A 25,313-nucleotide genomic window follows, 5' to 3' on the forward strand; every position below is an offset into this window, starting at 1 on the left:
CAAGACAAGCACATCTCTCTCTCAGAGAAGTGAATGCCCTAACTAATTTCATTGTATACCACATCCAATATGATCTCTGTCTATGGCAGACACTGCATTTCTACAAATCCTCAGAAAAGCAGCAGTGGTGTGCATTAATAAAAATCAAACAAGCAACATTTGAAAAATTGTTGACGATGCTAATTTCTGTCTCATTAAAGAAATGGTAAGCAATGAGGCTCTGAAATAATAAAAACCCATTTTGCAGAGAATAGATTCTTAATTATTATCATGGCCTTTTCGAAGAGCTCTCCAATGAAACACAATTAGGTGGTTTGAATCCTTGCTATAATGACAAGTTTCCAAAGATCAGTGAGTTTTATCCAGTGAGTGTTTTGATCATTGGTATCTAGTGACTCATTACAGAGTATTTTCTTCTGTGTGCTGTCCCAGTTACCTTTGTCAAATGTTCTACAATAAATACATTCACAGAAAAGCTAATGCATCTAGTGTGGAAAATCTTAAAGGCTTGTAAAGAAACTGCCAAAGTTGTCCTGTAGTATTTGCTTATGTCAATATGCATAAATACATTCTTTCTGCTTCCCCCATATGCTTTGATTGTATACTGCTCTGGTTTGTCTCATGTTTTGATCCCAGCAACCTTAATTGTATAAATGTAGTGACACAGTGTGATTACATTTAAAACATACAGTTGTATAATATATGCCTCATATACTGGGACATGAAGTACTTGATGAGGGGCACAATGACACTATGAAGAGCCGTTCCTGCAGCAATTTCTTCTTTACATCAGCACCTGTTGGTAACTGTTATTTGAGGGACAGAGTTTACAGGCCTTATGACACATGTGAGAATGGCCAGTCATGGAGAGGACGTAATGAATTCTCACTGTGGAGGAGAGCAAACACTGATCTGAGAGTTCCTGTGGAATTAAGCTGTGTGCCAGACCAGTACTTGAACGTGGAATTACGTTCTAAGATAATAGCACAGTGTCATGATAGCCTGCAAGCATGTCATAATGGTCTTCATGCTACCAATTGTTGAATAGGTGCCTATTATTTCTGGGAAGGCAGACGGCAAGACGTGCAAAAGTATATACAAAATTGTTTGCCCTGCGTTAAGAAGTCATTGCGCCTCAAACAAAGGTACCTTTACAACAAGTGCCAGAAGCCACTTGCCCCTGGACCTTAGTAGCAGCAGGTATTGTTGGTTCTTTCCCTTTGAGTCCACAGAATAACTGACACATATTGTCAATTATAGATCACTTTTCCAGATTCCTAATTTTTGTCCCCATACTGGACATGTCAGCGGAAACTGGAGCTCGAGCATTTGTCACCCACTTGGTGTTACCATATGGAAGTCCTGAAGCTGTACTTACAGTCCAAGGCACGAACTTTATGTCAGCATTATTTACAGAAGTTTGTCGACTATTGTAAACCAAAAAGTGGAGAACGACCCCATTTCACCCTAAGGCTAACGAACACTTAGAACAAGTCCACTGCACAGTTACGTGTATGCTTTCTTATTATGTCAATAAAAATCATCCTGATTGTTACAGGTATGTCCAATACATCGTGTCAGCATATAATAGCCATGTCCATGACGCGAATGGATACTCCCCCTACGAGCAGTATATGGCCGACCCATGAATTCACCTTTCGAAATTGACAAACTGCCCCCAGGGATTAGATCCATGGACGTGAAGGGATTAGCACAATGTTTAAAAGCTATTTGGAAGAAAGAGGAAATAATGCAATAATGCAAAAGCTTCGGCTCAGCAGTTAAAAAGGAGTAATGAGAGAGCAATAATGCCCGAGTACAAGGTACGAGATTTAGTGGTGTTGCTCAATCCAGTAGTTAAGAAGGGAAGGACAAAGAAGTTTACTCCTATGTGTCAAGGTCCATACCCCATCATGCGGCTTTCTTTGCTGGTAAATGCAGAAATTTAGTTAGCAGAATGGACAGTGATCGTTCATTTTGACAGGTTAAGGTTGTATAAGGGTTCCGAGCCACCTCCGCTTGACAGTGAAACAGAGGCTACTACACAAGTAGCCCCAGTGAAGAAGACAAGAAAGAAAGTAGTACAAGTGCCTATAGCATGACCTAGATATGCAGTGAGGTCAAAACACTCCTATGGATTAGGATCCAGGAACTACATCCAGCAGGCCATGTATTTAGTTCGAAAAGTCTTTAGCGAAGCAAAAGAATTAGCCGACGGAAAACCACCGTCATTGCAATATATTCAATTAAGTTGTGCATGTTATTCGTAAGTATTCATAAGTATTGGCAACCATTTGTAATAGAAGATAGGATGTCATATGTTAATGGGAAGGGATTGGAGTTTTTCGTAACCATTTTGTCTTGCATCATTCAACATCTCCAGTGATGTTGCTGTAGCAGTAAAGAGCTGCAAACACTATCACTCAGTAGTAAGGGAATTAAGGAGAAAAGTTGCCCTTGTCAGTAGAACACACAGAGTAAGAATCAGTTAATCTTTTATATGCCAAATGTAATGACACTTCATATGTTGATTTAGTGAACGGTTTGTACAGGAACAGCTGTTAAAGCTTAGCCATAAAAGTATGTTACTAACATGTATTCGCAACTGCCAATACCACAAGATCAGAGAGAACCTCCCGCCCTCTACTTACGGTTTGGGATACACCACATTACGTGTATGTTTATGCTAAGAGCTCAGACACCCATAACAATGTTATAAAGGGAAAAAACAATCCAAACATCAGGCTAGAGAGACAGTGCCTTCAATTAACAAGAATACATATGTTCAAGTTAAATATCAAATACGTTACTTTAAAAGTAAAAGGAGCCCTGCCAAAGTGCTCTTATATTGTTTCTTAATATGCTGCTGGAGAGACAACAAGGTAAGTTTTCATGATACTATTTGTTTCTGTATACCAAATGCAAAAGAGAAAGTCAGTGGTTCATGCCAGGCAAGTGAGCGGCCATTAGGATTCCACCACTCCCCATGCTGCCTTGTGATGCGGTACCCCTCACTCTCTTCCTTCCTTCCCACAGGCCATGCGCCTTTGCCGCGGTGGAGTAAGCCCCCATGCTACACTTCCACACCTTCCACCATACGGTTACAATGTAACCAACAGACCCAAAGAAGATAGTTATAAAAGTAAACTCACCAGCCTAATATTGCCTTACAGATTCTACAAGTTTTACCCCAGACTAGAAATAATAGGAGACATTGGTGTCTCAAATTGATCTCCAGAGCTAGGTTGTATTGCCACTCTCGCAGCTAATAAACAGATCTATATGGCATCAAGGAAGATGGTCCTTGCTGTGATATTTATACTGTAAAGTGACCGCTGTGTGGGAAACACATCAGCCAAAAGGATTGAGTTTGAAATACCATCATAAAATAAAGTAAAGTAGAGTAAAAACCGAGTTAATAGCAATCAAGACTAACAGTCCTAATTGCATACCCCACTGTCAATTTCAGAAGTTATTAGCCCCGAGTTTCAAGTAAACAATATTTAAGAGAGTCAAGTTGTCATCGCAGTTCATGCAGAAATATAAAACCTATCAATTATGTACATTTTAGAAGAACAGAGTATATAAGTGAGTAAGTGAATTGTGACAGTTCTGTGAATTTTAACAATTGAGTTGTCTGCGTCCCTTGAAAAGAAGGCCCTCCATGAATAAATGTTGTGAACAACGTAAGGCAGGCCTGGAAGAAATTTAGTAACTGCCCAGAGGAATTTTACTCAGCGCGTAGCAAGGGAAGCTACCCTGCCTCCACATACAGAGGCCCTTTTCTGCTCTCCACCACCGCCCCACCCCTCCTGTCAGGACCAAGTCGAGCCATCTGTTCTGTATCCAGTCACAGGCAAGAGAAACAACTGCTCACACACCCCTGCATTCCTGAAGCATCTAAGTCATGTCACCTAGGGCAGTGTACAGTGATGGCTACAATAAATGTTAGCAAAAGCAAGAATCACACGAAACATCCACACCTTATATGAGACCATTTTTACCTTCGCTAATAGGACTACTCCTGAAGTTAATCTTTAATCTGTTGCAACGGTATCATTGAGAGTGTTTTATGTACATGCTAATCAGGAGTTGTAAAGAGGGGAGAGATAAAAGCTCCAGTTTAACACCATGTAAGTAACTTTCAACAGAGTAACTGTCAAAATAAAAATATAAAACTGCCGCATACTTCAGTTGGGAAAGAGACAGTTCCTACTAGCATCAAAGCCATGACCTGCAAAAAGTTACTTAAGAAGTCATCTATGCCTCTATTTATGACATTAGGTATATGAGTTATATTGACAGTCACCATTAGTACTACAAAACAATCACTGAACCCGCCTTTTGCAGAAAATTATTCTGGAGTTGTTTAGCGCTCGATGTCCTGCCAGCAGGATGGACCTCTTAGCCACGCATGCCAGCACTGCTCCTGCACCAGCTAGATCCAGTGATATCCATAATGTCAGCACTCTGCAAGCTTGTGAGCACAGGGCCTGCTGCATCTTAGTGCCTCAAGCAGCATAGATTCTCAACATAGAATTCTTAACCACTATGTGACAAATTTTTTGCATAACTTTATGCACATTTTCAACACTAAGGAAATTACCTTCCTTCCTATACACATGGCAAATGGACTCTAATTTTATTCAAAAACACTGACAGGTAAGTTATGTCAATCAGGCAATCAGTATCGTCAAACCGTCATCAACGAGTATTAGGGAGCAGGTAGGTGACAGAGTCAACAAAAGTAACAACAATTACAACTCATCACAATTGGTTAAGAGGCTACCAACAACCAACATTACGTAGTTACGAGACAAGGAGTACAAATTAAAGCAGGAGATATCACACAAAAGAGGTAATCATTTAATAATATCAAGGAGGGTAAAGGCAATTATTGATCTAAACTCTGAAGGAGACGTGAAACCACTTTAAACTAAAACATTGCTAGAGGAAGTATTAACCTGACACTGTACTATTATACAGCACTACTAATAACATTGGCATGACCTAACAACAGCACTCATGTAGATAGACATACCAAAGACATGTCAATAGGTATGGAGATACAAACAAGGGCATAAAGAGAATACTTATACTTATTTTGCTACAAACTATAACTGGAGAATAAGAGAGTTTTGTGTAAGGGAGATAGCATTTTGTACTTTTACTTCTATTGCGGTTTTGCTACCGCGTGTCTCACTGCAATGGGTTGCCAATTACTTATGTCTATATACTATTTTAAGTATTCATTTTGTCTATGTTTTATTATCAATTATTTACCAAGGTAATCCCCTAGAGTTTTGCCAGCACCAGTAATTTAGCATTTGTGTCAATGAGCGTAATATTTCCATGTGTTAATTTGTTGCCAGAGTTATGAGGATAGTTATTTATTTTGTGGGATTTCAATTATGCCAGAGTAAGTTCCTGAGTAGTGCCCATTATTTAAGTGTTTACTAATAATGTTCTAGATAAGAAACTATTTTGGAAGGGTAACTTAAGATTTAATAATGCTTTATTTCATTTGTATTTCCTACCACATCAAATGAGATATCGCTCCTCCCTTCTTACAATTAAGCACTGTCATTCATTGTTCATGGGTTATCATGTGGGAGAGGCGATTGCCACCGATAAGTAACATTCGATCCTGCTGTCGCACTACTCGAGCACTAACCAGTATTGGCCACAACACCTAGTTCAGCTGACTTCAAGAGGACAACCCGCAAGGGCACGCACCTTGCATGACGTGACCGGCAATTGTGTGGATCCCTAGCTGTCTATGTCATTCCTTAACTTTTCAATTTCACAGCATAATCTGTCCTACCCACTTTCATCTTTCAACTTGGTACAGAACAACACCTGAAGAGTCATGCATCTTGCACGAAGCAGCCAACAACCGCACAGACTTCAGCTAACCACAACATTCATTACACCTTTAGTTTTCATGCCACAGCCCATAAAGTACGTTGAAGAAGAGTTCACAAGAACAGTGTTCCATGGTCTCTGACAATTGCTGTTCAAGCACTGTCAGACACGAAGTGTGTCTAGCCCACAGCTTAACTGCCAGTAAGCAGAAATCTCAGTTCAAAACCTGTGCATTCTTTGACATTCTTATTCCGTTGTATTTCCTGAAGGATCATTGACTGCTGACGCAGTAATATTTAACTGTATGACATGTCTCAGGGTACTGTGATATATCCAAGGATAGATGTGAGTCTTAAGCAACTAGCGGGACCTGATGAGGCCAGCACCGATGAGTTATAGAGACAGCAAATTTAGTCGCAAAACGGCGGAAGGATGAAGAAGGCGAATTTGGTCGCGCAACAAAGTTTTTTTGAGAGACGTCGAGTTTTAAGAAGAAGTATATAGCAGTTATCTTGGAATCGCAGTATTGTCATATAAATGGTTAAGTAGGAGATACTGTCATATCAACGATGCACCTTCATAAAGGAAAAGCTCGTCAGAAATTACGCTCAACTTAGTCTTTTCTAACTCAGTCGCTTACGCTTTCTGTTCCCACTGTAGAAGTGTCTAGATCCTCATCAAGTTTCGTTTTTCTCTTATCATTCTTAACAATGTTGACATTCAACGACACAATTCTTGTGCCTGAGAACAGGAAGCTGAACCTAGCAGACAAACATGTCTATTCAATGGGTGCATGAACCCATAATTACATGCCTTATAATTATTGTTTTGTTGGTCATCATTGAATAAACCATATCGATTGCACTCTTCTATCCTTCTTATTCAGTAATATTATACCCCTTTTATGACATTTATATTCAACCCCTCTCACTTTGAATCACATAAATATGTTCATCGGGTGCAGGAGCCCAGAAACATGGGGAGTTTCCGTTCTACAAATAATCGAGAGTTCAAAGTACAATCAGCACAGTAAACAGCATCAGTATGCTTTATTTCCCTCTTGTTCTTAGACCCATCACTTACTCTGTGTGTAGCGCAGTGACGTAGCGTGAGAATTGGCCTTGAAGTCATCTGCCGTGCGCCACTCTGACATAGCTGCCGTGCTGACCCCCACCCGCATTATTAGTGCTACCAACTTTGATGTCAAACACTTTGTATACTGCGTAGTTCACAGTTCAATGGCCACTGACTTGAAAAATTGCAGACCCAACTCATTGCTCACCAAATACTTCGCCTTCACTTCCGCGAATACATTCATTCCCAATATAAAGGGAGATCAGCTCTCCTTGTAACCTTCAGTCACCTCTTTTGAACTGTGTCTGCAAGTCCTATTGGTGTACACATTCTATCTTCATTCACTACTCTACACTCAAGGCAATAAAACAAATGATTGTCATTTTTTCTGTTGTTCATGCAACGTATTTTCGCCATACTGGACTGCCTGAAGGATTTCAGACCATTGTTTGTTTCCAGATTTTGGACATTTGGAATTACGTGGGCACAAGTGCTCCACTACCTATCCTATTAAATTTGCCACTTCATTGTCCTCGACTATCGCCTCATCATGAATAGGATACTTCTGATGTCAGCTATTTGTATGGTTTCCAGTGCCCCACTGTTTACGAACTACCCATCGGTGTCAGGCATCATGTTTGAAAAACTCGAAAGTTTATGGTACACCCCACATCATCTAGTGATTAATACAGTACTTGATAGTGTGCCCCTCATAAAGTAAGTTAGCATTGCAACAAACTGCTGATAAAATGTTAGGATATGAATCATTGCTTGTACAAATGGGTCAGAAGAAAGCTTTACTGGTATTACGTGATCTTAGGCAAAATATTGATCACTTTCAATTTGAACTGCGTAGTATAGTTTCAACCGTACCAGCCCCATGCATAAAATGAGCTTGGTTCAACGGCGGAGGTGCCATACTCAAAACTGTGTTCAGAGTCCCCGATCATAAAGATTCCCAACATTGGAATAAAGAAACCAGACAAATTGACACATTTACTCAACAGAACCACGAGATGTTATTACACCAACAAGTACAATTAATGCACATTGTTATCAGTCACTAGGCAAATACACAGTGTTACAGCTATGATACTCCACCAACGTGAATCTTTTAAGAACTCTGTACAATGGGACTTCGCGACTATACAAGCTGAGATATCCAACTTTATGCTAAACCTTGAAGCATCTGATGCCATGCAAATGCTATCACATAACATGCAGACTACCCAACTGCTACTTGTCAATTTACGTGTCACAATAAAACTAGGACTGCGAGGAATTCTGAGTTCAGAACTTTGACCTCCCAAACAATTTATTCAAGTACTGCAGAATGTTATCACCAACTTGCCACCATCAATGTGCTTAGTGTTGCCCATACATGAAGCTTTGTTACACGATTATTATACTATGGCTAGGACTCATTTATTAAAATGCACCAACAACCTAGAGTTCCGTATAATTATACCCCTTGCCTGTTCATATTGTCAATTTGAGTGTTACAAGATACATGTGTTCCCTGTTATGTGGTCAGTAACCAGGCAGTATATACGCTGGAATACAGTAGACATTCTAGTCATTAGTTCGGATTGCCAAAAATATACTACGATGTCTCAAAATCAGTTGAATTGTATGTGAGATTAGCCTTTTCTTGGGAAAGTGTCGATCGCCACCCTGTTCATGAACCGTCATTCACCTAGTGGAACCCTGGTTTAGGACCATTAGCACAAACCACCTATATGCATTAAATCAACCTATGATATTAACACTTCGTTGCTATGAACATAACTTCCAGTCACAGAATACGAGATAGAAATCTCAAACAGCAGATTTTTAGCAAACAGTTCCTATTGTGATGTTATTAATGTCAGTAGAGCTTACTCTGTTAGTATTTGTGCCAATTTAGGTATGTTTTTTCTACCTGAAAGTTCATTTGTGGTTCCTTTGCCAACTGAATTACTGCTTTATCTAATATATTGAATGATCATCTTTTAACGTCAGTTGATGATCTTTTAAAACATGACAGAGGACAAATTTCTTATGATTGCCTGTTAGCACATTTAAGTGAATGGCAGACAGCCACTAATCTACATACAGCTATTATACCCAGTGCCACAGTAACCTCAGTCACAGACAGCTATTTTTATTATTGTACTGATATGGATATTGTATAAAAAGGGATTTTGCAAATGGTTACGACCGTCCCCTCCAATAGTTCCAGAACCCCAGCCTCATGGCAAATAGCGCCCATGATTTGAAAAAAAAAAAGAAAAAGCCTATCAAGGCATGGGCTCTCCTTTAGTTTTAAGAGTTCAACTGTGTTATTAACTAATGTGAAGACTGGTGCAGCATAGTGAAGTGCTCCCCTAGTGTTAATCCCCTTTTAAATGTGTGTGTGAAAAATGTGTGAACCTCCCCTCATACTCCACTGCACTGAGTTCCAGTGGATGGGCCTGGCCACTGCCACCCCCCTTCTGCCCGGCAGTTTGTGCACTGCCCGCTGAGGACAACGCGACGTGCTGCGTTGCGCCACTCAGCCTTGCGTGTAAAGCCTAGTTTACACGACAACATTGGGTTGCGCTTCTCACTGCGTGGAACGAATTGCACGCAAGTGATTTCATATATGACTGTAGACACAGAGACACCAGTATACACTTCAGTTTCGTCATTTTGTGGGTCCCTGAGTCATGTCTGAAATGAAAGTATTGGCAGCTGCAAGTTGCTTGAATTGTAATGGAGTTAAAGCTTCTAGCGTTGAATCACTGCATAAGAAAAAGTAAGAATCCTTTTTCAATTCATGACTGGATGAAGAAAATACATCAGCTCAGTTGCTCAGCATCCTTGCTGAAATAATTTATAATGGAAGATCCAAGAAGTTCTTGTAATTATCTTAGAACATCACCAGAACTGTTCACAATTCTTCTAAATAGAGTTAATTATGCAATAAGGAATAAAGGTACTGCAATGCATAAAGCACTATCACTAGGACTGAAATTACATACTATATTGCATGCATTACAATCGAGAACACTTGCCATGCCGTAAGATATGGTTTTAGTTGGAGATGATGCTATTTCATTTACACCAATAATTATTAACATTAACAGTAACAATTATTGACATTAGCAACAACAATTATCCAAAGCAGGCCACATTAATAAGAGAATGGTTTGCAAACAACTCTCTTGAAGATAGATCTGTACAGTAGCAATATTTCAAAATTCTAACATATGTGAATGGGGAGCACTGCAGTGACGTTTTAAACAGACGAATATTGAATAAAGAATGCAGCTTCTTGAATTTGTATAGCCTTCCATCCTGTCAACAATATTCCTTATCAAAGAGTTGGCCAACTCTAACAATGGTATTTTAGTCTTGTAGATGTGAGCATTTCCAGAGCTAGAATTACACTTGGTTTTATTTTCCTTAATTCAGTTGTGTATGTGCTCCTAAATCAACCAAATTTGTCCTGCAGCTCAGATATTGTCAAACTGTCTATATTATGATCGCAAATGACAGTTTCAGCAGCAGCAACATGTTGCTTATTTTTGTAATCAGCATCACAGAAATCCTACAAACACCTATGCAAAGCACAGATATCCAAAAAGTGAAAATTATTCTATGTTCCCCATTTTGTATTTCAGTTTGTCTACACTCAACAAACACACATAACCTCAAAACTCATATAACTAGTATCACCAAGGTTGGAACACACTGAAAGTGTTTAGTTTCACCAAGGACTTGCGCAAAAGTGCGGAGCGCATGCTCAGTGGCTGGTAGCGCAGTTGCCTGCAACCTAGTATAGTCGTGTAAACTAGACTTAACTTCAGTGGTGATACATATAATGATTTTAAATTTTTGGTATGCACTGCTGATTCAAACTATTACCTTCCAATGTATTTTATTCACACTTGTTAACTGATGTAGTTTTGTTTTGATGTTTTATAATATTTATTCCTTGTTTTTGTGTAAACATAAAATTGCTGACATGTGTAAACCCCTTTGTGACCCCTAAGAGATTGTGCCGTGTCAAAACTCAGGGGGTACGTTTGCCCTTATTGGTGCTGAGCATCCTGCGTGATAAATCAATGATAACACCTGGTGGTCACCATAATAAACGTGTATGATGTGGTGAAACCAAAATCAAATTGTGTTTTAGATGATATGAGAGCATCTACAGAATAGCAGGTGGCGAGCATGCGCGACTGCAGCGATATACCATATCGCCCTCACTGCGTCCAGAGATGATGCCTGAGCACCGCGTAGCAGCCGGCCGCTATTGCGAAGAATCGACAGCATCGATGATTATTACATTAATTGTTAAAAGTTGGCGTGGCATTGCATGTTTGTTCATTTTAAATGGTTCCTATTGTACAACGAAAAGGGTTAGTTAGTTCCCGGATAGACCTCTCACCGACCAAGTGGTGGTCGTGGTGTATATCAGGTCTGGTCTTATAGTGTTTAACTGCATGGAGTAGTGAGGCTACTCAGTTGACACCTAAGTCTTGGGAGAGTGCATCGAATTTTGTTGATTATAGTTGTGGGAACAGTTTCGTTCATAAAATTTGCTGGGGTGACTCCCATGTGAGCCTGATTTAATTGAGAGATTGATTTGTTAGTTGCTAAGTTTTGTGGAGTCAGTGTGACCAGTATCCCATCTGCATTGTATGTTGAGTGTTCACGTGGCGCCCAGAGGTAATCGGGTTGCTTGTCGTTTTTGTTGAGGTGGTTTGGGTATTGTGCGTGTGTGTATTGAGAAGAGAAAGCCTCTAACATGTGTTGGTAGTTGTATTTTCAAGACCACTAGCTTGCAACAGACAGCGAATTGGCTCATAGAACGATGAACTGTTTCACTATACGGTGATGGTGTGCACATATCACTGAGTAGACAAGCGATAGTAAATTGAAGGAACCATTTAATGAGCTACACGTACCTAAACCAAAATTTGATTCATCAAGGTGACGAGTGGCCGATTTAAATGTTAGGGAACTTAGCGGGTCGCGTGTGGTCAACGCCTGAAGAGGTCAAGATTTGCTTTATTGTAACTTAAGGTTAGTTGAAAAGTGGTGGTGACATTTAGGACTTTTGTTTGATTTTTTTTTTTTTTTTAATTATTATTATTTGTTTCCATATTGTGGGGACCGATAATATATTTGCGGGCACTCGTTCTCTGGTGATAACCAACGTGTATTGAGATATCTAGAAAGAAAATAAATCCAATTTTATTGGGTTAAAGGAAACTTCCCAGTCTATTTAATTGGTATCTAGTGTGAATATATTTATATCATGTTCGGAAGTATAAAAGAGTGTAATTCAGAGGTATTGATACCATGGAGTCAATATCACGTATAATGTGGTGTTTTTTAAATGTGTTTGGTAAAAGGTTCTTGAACGAATGAAATTATAAATAAGCTACTGAAAGTAGATCTTCTCAATATTAAAGAAAAGATTTCAATGAAGGGAAAAAGTTTTCTAAATGATGAATAAGTTTAATTGAAGTAATTTAATTATTTATGGAAAGGCCAAAGACTTTGCTACTAACAAAGATTCATTATTCTGTGACGCATGCGAAGTCTCATAACTTACATATTATTGCTGCGTCGAGTTGGAAAAATATTTAAGGGCAAAATAAAAATGTTTTAATTCCTAACAGTAGTGATGGAAGTGTCCATAAACAGAATGATCATTACAAGACAGTAGACAGATTGGTATTTTAGTACAAGTAATAATATAGTTATGTCAGAGAGTACGTACTGCATTGTGAGCTCGTTGCGAAAGATAACAATTGCTAGTTGGATGTCGCATTTATCATCACGCAAGATAATCAGGTACTGAAATTAAAGTAATTTGTTGATCTGACGAGATCAGTATCGTAGACAACGAGAGTGGTTCATTAAATAGGCCCAATTATTTACTCCTGCTTAACTTCAGTAATCATTGGTGTATGAATATTGTTAAGTGATTATTCGTAGTTCTATCGTGGCTTGGTACGATTTTGGCGTCGTGTCTAGGCAGGGTGTTGTTCCCATTATTTGGCAGACAGGCTGTTTGCATGGTCAGCAGTTGAGGTGGCTGCAATATTAATTGTACTAAGCCTGATTTCATGTCCAATTAGTTCATTGCCAGTGTGATTGCGGCGCGGGCTAGATTCTTGTCGTCATCAGAGGCTTCTCTCCAACTGGAATCTTCTGCAATTAGATAGCATTCTGCATTCTTAACATCTATTTAAGAATAAGAAACTGTACCTAATTAAAGGTGTGGTGGTTGACTGGTGGCCTAAGTACTTTGCGCAACGGGATACTCCGCAATAACGGCACAGAGACGTTGGTACAGTATGGTCCCTTGTCGTTGTCAATCAATCTTGGGTACAGCCAGTCAAGGACCAGTACAAGATCTTCAAAGTCTCTATGTTCACCCATGGTTTAAGCCCCCCACCATCTTCCATGAGATCCTTTAACAATCAAATAATGTCTACTTTGTCTTAGCAAACTAAAATTGCCAACTTATACATAACAATCGCGTTGAGCGAAATCACATACAGTTTCCACTCCCAGTGTAAGGTTGAGCCAGATAGTAGGGGATTTTATCCTTATTTTATTTAAAAAGGTTTATTTCATTCTTTTGTTATGGTCAAGAATTAGCTGGTAGCTTCAGCTGCCTGTAATTTTCTCATCTCACAGTCTGGCAGGAGCAAGTCAGCACTGAGGTGGGCAATCTTGGATCACGCGCCTCTCTCGTGTGCTGACGAGGTAACACCGCTTAGGTGAAGCTGACCAAGCCACACTTTGGAACTTTCCATTCTGCCCCCATGGTTTTCTCGGTGCCTGGCCAATCCGGGTGGAGGAAATCGCGTGGCCCTGCTGGAGGTACCCTGCCGCCCGTCGGCCGAAAATGCTCTCTGCCGCGCGCCCGGTGGCTGTCAACATCACCTTCTCTTCCTGGTGCTGTGGCGCCAAGAAGTTTGTTTCTATAGCTGCCACGCCATTCGGACTTGTCTGAATGGCAGCCACCACTTTTCTTTAACTTCACCTAAGTTTGTTGCAAACTATGTTTTGCTCACTGCTACGTCTTGGCTCACCCTCGCCTCCCCAGGCCTGACTCATGTTGCCCATTTGAATTCAAATCTGTTGGTTTTTCTGCCAATAAGTGGCCTCATTTCAAGAAATGGTGTCAGAACAATTTCCTTCAATACATTCACCCACCGCCTTAGCTGCTCCTAACAGAGCCATTCATGCATATTGTGTTCAGGACACATTTAAAATTATAATTATGAACTACTTAAACTGTAGCATACTTCTCCATGGTCCTTTGCCTTTCTGCCTTGGACAACTGTACTTAATACTTTTCTTATCTTTCCTTTTGCATGAATAATTTTCTTCAAAATTATGAGTACTTTCTTGTGCTCTTCTTCTCCGGTTGCATTTACTTGTTTGGAAGTGATTCAAATACAAGAAATCGTTCTATGTGAGTCAGTTATAAAGAAACTGAGATATAGACTGCAACACAGGAAACAGTTATTTTACATCTGATTTATTAGTCATTAGAAGTATGCTGTGGCTGCAAGCCATGTGTCCTTTTTTTTATTTTTTATTTTTTTTTTTTTTATTTATTTATTTTTTTTTTTTCTGGTGGTTTTAGGGTGCACAACTTGAACGGTCATTAGCGCCCAGACTACGTTAGGAATGCACCGCGAGTCACAAGTTTGAAACAGCAACGAAACGGAAAACACGATAAAAGACAGACTGAGGCATAGGATTAAAAAAAGAAAACAGCATAATCAAATGTCCTTAGAGAGGGTTGTCAAATTGATAAAATGAAGAACGCGAGCAGCTGCTCATGGGTCATCTGCTAAAATGGCTTCTAGAGTACATGGCAGGCCAAGATCAAGACGCAGTGTGTTAAAATCCGGACAGGACATTAAAACGTGGCGGACCGTCAGCAATTGCCCACATGGACAGAACGGCGCCGGCGCAGCCATCAGCAGACGGCGATGGCTGAACTGGCAGTGTCCAATTCGTAACCGGGCCAAAACTACCTCCTCCCACCGAGAAGGGCGTGAGGAGGACGTCCAAGCCACGGGAAGAGGTTTCAAGGCCCGAAGCTTGTTGTCTGTAAGTGCAGCCCAATCGGCATGCCACAGTGATAAAATGCGCCGACAAATGACCCTGCTACAATCTGACGAAGGGACACAACAAGAAGCTGTCCGAGGCTGGAGGACCGCAGCCTTGGCCGCGGCATCTGCAGCTTCGTTCCCAGGGATACCGACATGGCCAGGAACCCAAATAAAGCTAACCAGAGAACCGACGTCCACCAGCTGCTGAAGAGAGCGTTGGATCCGGTGCACGAAAGGGTGAACCGGGTACGGATCACTGAGGCTCTGGATAGCGCTCAGGGAATCGGAGCAGATGACATATGCAGAATGTCGGTGGCGGCAGATGTAAAGAACAGCCTGGTAGAGGGCAAAGAGCTCAGCTGTGAAGACCGAACAATAAAAGAACACCCGACCCCGTCATTCGTCTTAGAGCCATCTGTATAACTGAAGGTCATATTAATGAACTTCGAACGAAGTTCGACAAAACGGGAGTAGTAGACTGAACCGGGGGTAACCTCCTTTGGGAGCGAGCTGAGGTCAAGGTGAACGCGAACCTGAGCCTGGAGCCAAGGTGGCGTGTGGCTCTCGCCCACTCGAAAGGTTGCAGGGAGTGAAAAATTAAGGTGTTTATTTCTGCAACCAAGACAGGATTGCTCTATTCAAAACTACTGTACTTTTCAGACAGACTATAAAAACTAAAGATTTAAAGTTGCCCAAACACAAATAGTGATATACAATGAAAAGCCTTCCCACTATACTAACCAAGAAAAAGGAACAGAACTATTACAATAATTAACCACAAAAAAATTTGTTACTGAATCATGTTGTTGTTGTTGTGGCTGTTGAGACTGGTTTGATGTAGCTCATAATCAGCCCCATATTTGCTATTTCCCTCTATTATCCACATTGAGCAATAAGCAAAATCTTTTATGAAGATTTGAGAGGAGAAAAAATTACAATAAACTTTCTAGTTTACCTAGCTTGTCACATTGAGTTAGCTCCAGTTCTTCTTGTCTAGGGTTTGATTCTTTAAGCTGAAAAATGTCACATCAGGTTCTCATAGTTAGTTTGAAGTAAATAAATCCAAAGATGGTTGTTGCAGTGTCTTTTTATGTAAATATTTGTATATTATCTTACTAGTTCATTTTTTCATTGAATTTAGCTCCGTTTATTAATTACCATGTGTGTGAACACTTTTAAATCCATTCTGACATAAACCCTGAATACTAATTTTCTTCATTATAGATAGGCAAAACATATACAGTCTGATGTGAGGGAGGTATTGAACAGCAATGTTTCAGGAATCAATGTGAAAGTTAGACAGGAAATTACCTATCTGTTAGAGCGTGTGACGAGAATACACAGTACCGTACTGTATGTTATAGTTGAAGCTAAAATTTATGAAAAGGAATTACTTTATAAAATATTTTATTTTTGATGATATAACTTGTAAGTTCTAGTCCCAAATGTACAGTTAAAATTCTTCTTCTTCTTTTTTCTTTTTCCTTTTTGAATAAAACTAAAACACAAATCACTATGTTTTGCCAAGGTGTCAAGATATACAATAAATTGCCAAAAGAAATCAAAAGCATAAAGGAATGCTGTAAATTTAAAGCATTCCTTAAAGAATATTTATTAAAAAATAGTTTTTACCCGATTAGAGAATTCATGCAGCATAAAATTGGCATAAATAAATAATCAGGTTAAAAAACTATAAAGTGGACATACTAGATTGTAATTTACCCATACAAGTATTAGAGGAGTCGTGTGATATATTTCTTTTAATTGAAGCAGATTCTTCTGCATTATGTAATGCATTATGTAATTGTGACGAAGAAAGCTGGGATATTTTTACTTCCCCTCTTGTTTTGCCATCTGCCTCCTTAAAATTCGTTTTTTATTACACTTTTTAACTGATTACCAAATCATACATGAATATAATCTGCATTTTCATATAAGAGAAAGGTTGGCACTCAATTTTAAAGAATTTAAAACCAGATCTAATTTTGCGCTTAGTTTTAAGTACATAATTGCTTTTCTAATTTATTTCAGTTATGTCCAGTCAGTAACTTTTGTTATAGAGTGAAGTCAGTAATTGTTTTGTAACTTAAATTCTATTGTTGATGTACAAAGAAATATAAATTCTATACTAATTATAAACATTTGGAAGAAGAACTAATACTATTCTTAAAGTATTTATTTGGCTCTATTCGAAAACATGTTAGCAAAGCTGGCCTTTAATTAATTCCAAAGTAATTAACAGTTTTGTCAAAAGTATTGTTTATATAACCTTGTATGTTAATTTCATAATTTAAACAAATAATTCAGCCTGACTCTTGTAGTGGAAGAAACTGTTGAAAAGAACCAATTTTTCAATGTAGTCAGTTAATTTAATTAGCTAAGATTTAATTGTAATTTCTGTAGATTTAACTTTGAACAATGCATAGTTTCAGCACGTATTGTTGTGAGGATGTATAAGGGCCCAATTTTTGGTCATGAGACAGTCAGTCCACAGCCGAGTTTCAGACGAGAAACCTGTCTTGGTTAGAGTGACAACAATACATCAACTTAACAGTGAAATAATTGTTATCCCAATAGGCCTTGTGTTAAAGCAATAACAGTGTCTGTTCCATACCTACCTGATTATTCTGAAAGAACTGTGAATTGTGTGGTTATGTTTTTACTGCTCATTGATTTTCAGCAGGAAACTCTTGTACCAGTATGTGGACGTTCGCCTGCTAACTATTAATGAGGCATATTGGAAGTTAGAACTATAGTGCAGTGACCATATCTAACTGTGTATGATTGTGGGCTTGTGAAAACTGAAAATAAAAGACTGTGAAACGCAACTGTGCATCTGTTGGCTACATCATTTACAGTAGACAGTACTGCACGTCCACCACCTAGTTTTTCAACCACTAAGTCAACACCGCGGGCAATCAACGAAGAAGGAAAGAAGGCAAACCACTACAAGATCAATAATGTCTCATCTGCTTTACTGAAAACTTCCATATAATTTTATATACAGACTGTAATACAGGGTGTACATAAAGACCAGGAACACTTCCAGTTATTTATTGCACAAGAAATAAACATTGTACAGATGTCATACATATTGCATTTAGAAGAGAAACTCTGAAAGTTTTTTTTTACAAACATTCGATATGCAAACCACGAGTGACATGGCAAATGTCAAAACGCTAATAGAATACCTGCCATACCCATCCCAGCATGGCATCGCCAACTGTGGCAGTCACTTCCTGTATTCTCTCCCAGAGCTCTGCTACATCACGTGGTAAAGGTGGTACACACACGAGTTCTTTAATGTGCCCCCACAGAAAAAAGGTCACACAGGATGAGATCTGGTGATCAGCGAGGCAATTTCATGAAACAGCTGTCCCCTTCTGTAGCATGGCCAATCCATTGATGTGGCAGCTCCATGTTTAGGTACCTACAAACTTCATGATGAAAATGAGGTGGAGCCCCATTCTGCTGAAAGATGAATGGAGAGTCCAATTGCATTTGAGGTATCAGCCATTGCTGTAATATATCCAAGTAGGAATATCCAGTGACAGTGCTTTCGGCGAAGAAGAATAGCCCATACAGTTTTCTACATGACACAGCACAAAAAACATTTATCTTTGGGGAATCACGCTCAAATTCAATGCATTCATGTGGATACTCTGTACCACAGATTTGACAATTATGCCCATTCACTTTCCAATTAGTGTGAAAAGTGGCTTTGTCACTAAAAATTAAGCAATTCAACAATGCCATCCCCATCCTCATTCAGTTGTTGCAACTGCCAACATAGCTCAAATTCTTATCTTTGTCATTGTCATTGAGCTTCTGCACTAGCTCCAATATGAATGGTTTCATAGACAGGCCCTGTTGTGGGACATTCCACACTGTCATTGAAGCTATTCTGAGTTCACAGGATGCACAACACACCAATTTCTTTGGACTTACAAACGTGTCTCGTACGCTCTCCACATTCACTTCTCTCACACTGGGATGACCGCTTCTCTTTGCTGGGCACAAGCAACCCATTGTAACAAATATTTTGTGCCAGTGGTAAACGGTCTTCCTTGTTGGTGGCTTCTTATTGCACTTGGTTCTAAACATCCACTGAACAGCTGTAGCACACTTTTCTTTGTCAAACTCCAACACACAGAAAGCTCACTCTGCACCTGGACTCACCACGTTTGCGACTAGTACTGACTATCAGCAGATTACCAAACTATGCTGTGGTGGTATACATGAAAAAAAAGCTTTCAGGGTTCCTCTTCAAAATGACATATGTATGATGTCTGTACAATGTTTGGTTCTTGTGCACAAAATAATTGAAAGTGCTCCCAGACTTTATGTACATCCTGTATTTTCAAGCCAAAATTTATGAAATAGAATTACTATATAAAATATTTTAGTTTCAATATTATAACCTGTAAGTACTAGTCCCAAATGCACAGTTAAAATTTTTTTTAAACGTTTGAAATTATGAATTATTGGCACACTTAAAATTTCTATTATTAATCATGCAATCCTGTACTGTTTACTATGTTTATTTCTGGATTCATTTATGAAATAATAATTGAAATTAATAATGTTATAGAAACTAATAGAAATTCATTTGATAAGAAAAATGTTAAGCCCTTTGGAATATTTTTATTTCCACTCAGTGTAAGAGTCCTAAACATGTTTCTGAGGTGTGATCAGAAGTATTTTTGTATTTTTGCATGAACAATGTAATTTCAGCATTGTTAACATGAACAATCAAAATAATGTATGATATACTAAAATATGAGAAAATTTATTTACATAAAAAATTCAGCACCCACAATCCTCAGATTTATTTAGTTCAAACAAACTATGAGGACCTGTTATGACATTTTTAGCTTCAAGAATCAGATCCCCAGACAAGAAGAATGGGAGCCAACTCAATATCACACACTAAGTACACTAGAAAGTTTATTGTAATCTTTGTTCCTCTCAAACTTTCATTAAAGACTTTGCTGGACATTGTTTAATGTGGATAATAAACTGTAATCAAGAAGGAGTGGGGTGATTACAAGCTCTCCATGCTACTCTATCATGTGCAAGCCTCCTGATCTCCAACTAACTGCTGCAATCTACATCCTTCTGAATCTGCTTAGTATATTCATCTCTTGGTCTCCTTATAAGATTTTTACCCTCCATGCTTCCCTTGAACACTAAAGTGGTGATCCCTGGATACCTCAGAATGTGTCCTACCAACTGATCCCTTCTTCTAGTCAAGTTGTGCCATAAATTCCTCTTCCCCCCAGTTCTATTCCGTGCCTCTTCATTAGTTACATGATCTACCCATCTAATCTTCAGCATTTTTCTGTAGCACCACATTTCGAAAGCTTTTATTCTCATCTTCTCTAAACTACTTATGGTCCATGTTTCAATTTCATACATGGCTACACTCCATACAAATACTTACAGAAAGGACTTCCCCACACAAACCTATACCAAATTTCTCTTCTTCAGAAACGTTTTCCTTGGCGTAGCCAATCTACATTTTACATCCTCTCTACTTTGACCATCCACAGTTACTTTGCTTCCAAAATAACAAAACTCATCTACTACTTTAAGTGGCTCATTTTCTTGTCAAGTCCCTCAGCATGACCTAATTTAATTCAACTACATTCCATTATCCTCATTTTGCTTTTGTTGATGTTGACCTTATATCCTCCTTTCAAGACACTGTAAATTTCTTTCAACTGCTTTTCCATATACTTTGCTGTTTCTAACAGAATTACGTCATCGGCAAACATCAAAGTTTATATTTCTTCTCCCTGGATTTTAATCCTTACTCCAAATTTTTCTTTGGTTTTCAACACTGCTTGCTCAATAAACAGACTGAATAACATTGAGGATAGGCTACAGACCTGTCTCACTCCCTTCTCTACCACTGTTTCGCTTTCATGCCCTCAACTCTTATAACTGCCACCTGGTTTCTGTACAAATTGTAAATAGCCTTTTGATCCCTGTATTTGACCTCTGCCACCTACAGAATTTGAGAGACAGTGTTTCATCAACATTGTCAAAAGCTTTCTCTTACTCAACAAATGCTATAAATGTAGGTTTGCCTTTCCTTAACCAATGTTCTGAGGTAAGTCATAGCGTCAGTATTGCCTTTTGTGTTCCAACATTTGTACGGAATCAAAACTGATCTTCCCTTAGGTCGGCTTCTACCAGCTTTTCCATTCATCTCTGAAGAATTTGTGTTAGTATTTGGCAATCATGACTTATTAAATTAAACTCATAGTTCAGTAATTTTCACACCAGTCAACACTTGCTTTCTTTGAGATTGGAATCATTATATTGTTCTTGAAGTGTGAGGGTATTTTGCCTGTTTCATACATCCTGCCCACCGGATAGAAAAGCTTGGTCATGGCTGGCTCTCCCAAAGCTACCAGTAGTTCTAACAGAATGTCTCTATTCCCAGGACCTTGTTTCTACTTAGATCTTTCAGTACTCTGTCAAATTCTTCACCTAGTATCATATCTCTCATCTCATCTTCAACTATGTGCTCTTCCATCTCCATAATATTGCCCTCAAGTACATCACCCTTGTATAGACTCTGTATGTAGGCCCTACTTCTTCCACCTTTCAGCTTTCCCTTCATTGATTAGGACTTATTTATCATCTGAGCTTTTGATATTCATACAGATGGTTCCCTTTTCCCCAAAGGTCTCTCTAATTTCTCTGTAGGTGGCATCTATCTTACCCCTAGTGATATATGCTTCTACATTTGTGGTCTATACATTCCCACTTAGCTGTTTAGCATTTCCTGTTGATCTCATTTTTGAGATATTTGTATTCCTTTTTGCCTGTTTCATTTACTACTTTTTTATATTTTCTACTTTCATCAATTAAATTCAGTATTTTTTGTGTTACCCATGGGTTTCTACAAGCCCTCGTCCTTTTATCTACTTGATCCTCTGCTGCCTTCACTATATAATCTCTCAAAGCTAGCCATTCTTCTTCTACTGTATTCCTTTCCTCTGTTCTTGTCAATTGTTCCCTAATGCTCCCTCTGAAACTCACTTCAACCTCTAGTTCTTTCAGTTTATCCAGGTCCCATCACCTTAAATTCCTACCTTTCTGCAGTTTCTTCGGTTTTAACCTACCTCTTATAACCAAGAAATTGTGGTCAGAGTCCACATCTGCCTCTGAAAATGTATCACAATTTAAAACCTGGTTCCTAAATCTCTGTCTTACCTTTATATAATCTATCTGAGACTTTCTAGTGCCTTCAGGTCAATTCCACATACATAATCTTCTTTCATGACTCTTAAACCAAGTGTCAGCAATGATTAAGTAGCCCTCTGTTCAAAATTCTACCAGGCAGTTTCCTCTTTCATTCCTTACCCTCAGTCCACCTACACCTACCAATTTTCCTACTATCAAATTCCAGTCAACCATGACTATCACATTTTCATCTCCCTTAACTATTTGAATAATTTCTTTTATCTCATCATACATTTCTTCAATTTCTTCAACATCTGTGGAGGTAGTTGGCATATAAACTTGCACTACTGTGGTAGGCATAGGCATAGGCTACAAAAATGCATTCAACATGCTCTTCATAGTATCTTATCCATTTTACTATTTTTTTATTCATTATTAAACCTACTCCTGGATTCCCATATCTGATTTATGACCATGTATTCACCTGACCAGAACACTAGTTTCCTGCCACCAAACTTCACTAATTCCTACTATATCTAACTTTAATCTATCCATTTCCCTTTTTAAATTTTCTAACCTACCTGCCCAATTAAGAGATCTGACATTCCACCAAGTTCCAATCCACAGAAAGCAAGTTTTATTTCTCTTGATAACAACATCCTCCTGAGTTGTCCCTGCCCAGAGATTCAAATGGGGGACTATTTTACCTCAAGAATAATTTACCCAAGAGGAGGCCATCATCATTTAACCATACAGTAAAACTGCATGCCCTTGGGAAAGTTAGGGCTGTAGTTTCTCCTTGCTTTCAGCTGTTTGCAGTACCACCACAGCAAGACCATTTTGGCTGATGCTACAAGGTCAGATCAGTCAATCATCCAGACGTTGCCCCTGCAACTATTGAAAAGGCTACTGCCACTCTTCAGGAACCACATGTTTGTCTGGCCTCTCAACAGATACTCTTCCATTATGGTTGCATCTAGGGTATGGCTATCTGCATCACTGAAGCATGCAAGCCTCCCCACCAAAGCCAAGGTCCATGTTTCATGGGGGTTACTGAATCATATCTGAGGAAAATGGGAAGTAGCAAGAGAGAGAGAGGGGGGGAAGGGAAGGAGAGGGAGAGAGGTGGCAGTTGAGAGGTGGTCGGGTGGGGAAGAGAGAGAGAGAGAGAGAGAGAGAGAGAATTGTTTGGATTTTTACTACAATTACCATCGTTTAGTAAGTTAATTCTATCGGTGCTGAACAAATGACAACATCCTAAAATTTTTGGAAGTTCAACAATGGTGTTGAAGAAGTAAGACTCATTTGTGTTTTTAGGCTCTCCTGGCAGATGATAGTATGTGGTGCTGATGGCCATGGCCACCTGAAAATGGCAAGTTAGCTTCCTGAAATATTGGACCATTTGGATGATGCCACCTGGCTTAATACCTGAGATTTTGAGTGTTCATGTAACTAAATTGTCAACAGTGGTACCATTAAACACATTATGTATTATATCCATTTGCAGTGATCTAGAAAGTATTCTTATTACAGTATGGAGGAAAAGATCACTCAAGTAGTATGCTGAGTAGCAAATTACTCTGTTACAACTCTCTAGATATTCAGAGGTACTAATAACAAAATACTCTGGAAATAAGCCTAATTATTAGTGAAGCCGGATGTCACAGAGGACGTGGCAAGCTTAATATAATTTATTGAACAAAAAAATTTTAATGTAAAATCTTTTAATGCATGGACCACAATTTTCAATATATAGTTAAATGACAATGACTAGTTTTGGTTGTCCTACACGACCATCGTCAGATCATAACTTCACAAGATGATGATAATAAAGGTTGAAAATGCCCAGTGTCATTAATAAAAAGTGAATCACAGGCCCATGATTTGAAACTGTTTGGCATGAGTTCTAGTGAGAACAGTATAAGCAATGGTAACAAGAATTGTCAGCTGTTGCATAGCCTAGCTAGCAAAGGAGTGATCCAGCATGGCATATAAAATAGTCATCTGCAGTGGGATTTTGGAACATATACTAAGTTTGAACATTATGAATTACCTCAAAGAAAATGACTTATTAGCAAATAGCTACAATATATTCAGACAATACTGTTCTTGTAAAATATAATTAGCTCTTTATTATCATGAGGTAATGAATGCTAACAACAGCAGTTGTCAAACTTATTATATATATTTTAGATTTCCAGAAGGCTTTTGGCACCACTCCTCACAAGTGACTTCTAAACAAATTGTGTGGCTATTGAGTATTCCTTCCGTTGTGTGACTGGATTCTTGAGTTCCAGTCAGAAAGATAACAGTTCATAGTAACTGACAGAAAGTCATTGAGTAAAACAGAAGTAATAGTGGTAGAACTTCTGCTGTACCTGATCTACATAAACAACTTATGAGTCAATCTGAGCAACCATCTTAGATTATTTGAAGATGATGCTGTCATTTATCATCTTGTAGAGTCATCAGTTGATGAAAACGAAATGCATAATGATTTATACAAGACAACTATATCATGTAAAAAGTGGTAATTGACTCTAATTAATAAAAAAAGTATGAAGTCATCCACATAGGTACTAAAAGAAGTCTGATAAATTTTGATTACATGATAAGTCACAGAAATCTAAAGACCATAAATTCAGCTAAATACTTAGAGATCAAAATCATAAATAACTTAAATTGGAACAATCATGTAGATAATGCTGTGAGGAAAGCAAACCAAGAACAGCAGTTTATTGGCAGAACACTTAGGAAGTGCAACAGGTCTACAAAAGAGATTGTTTACACATGCTTGCCTGTCCTATTCTGGAGTACTGCTGTGTGGTGTGGGATCTACTCAGCTGAGACTGATGGAAGACATCAAAAAAATTCAAGAAGGGCAGATGACTCTGTATTATTACAAAATAGAGGAGAGAGTGCTATGGACATGATATGTGAATTGGGGTGCTTATCTTTAAAAGAAGGGCATTTTTCATTGTGGCAGAATCTTCTCATGAAATTTCAATCACCAACTTTCTCTTCCAATTGTGAAGATATTCTGTTGGTACCCACCTATATACA

Source organism: Schistocerca cancellata, chromosome 9 (assembly GCF_023864275.1).
Source record: "Schistocerca cancellata isolate TAMUIC-IGC-003103 chromosome 9, iqSchCanc2.1, whole genome shotgun sequence".
In the NCBI taxonomy this organism is placed as follows: Eukaryota; Metazoa; Arthropoda; class Insecta; order Orthoptera; family Acrididae; genus Schistocerca; species Schistocerca cancellata.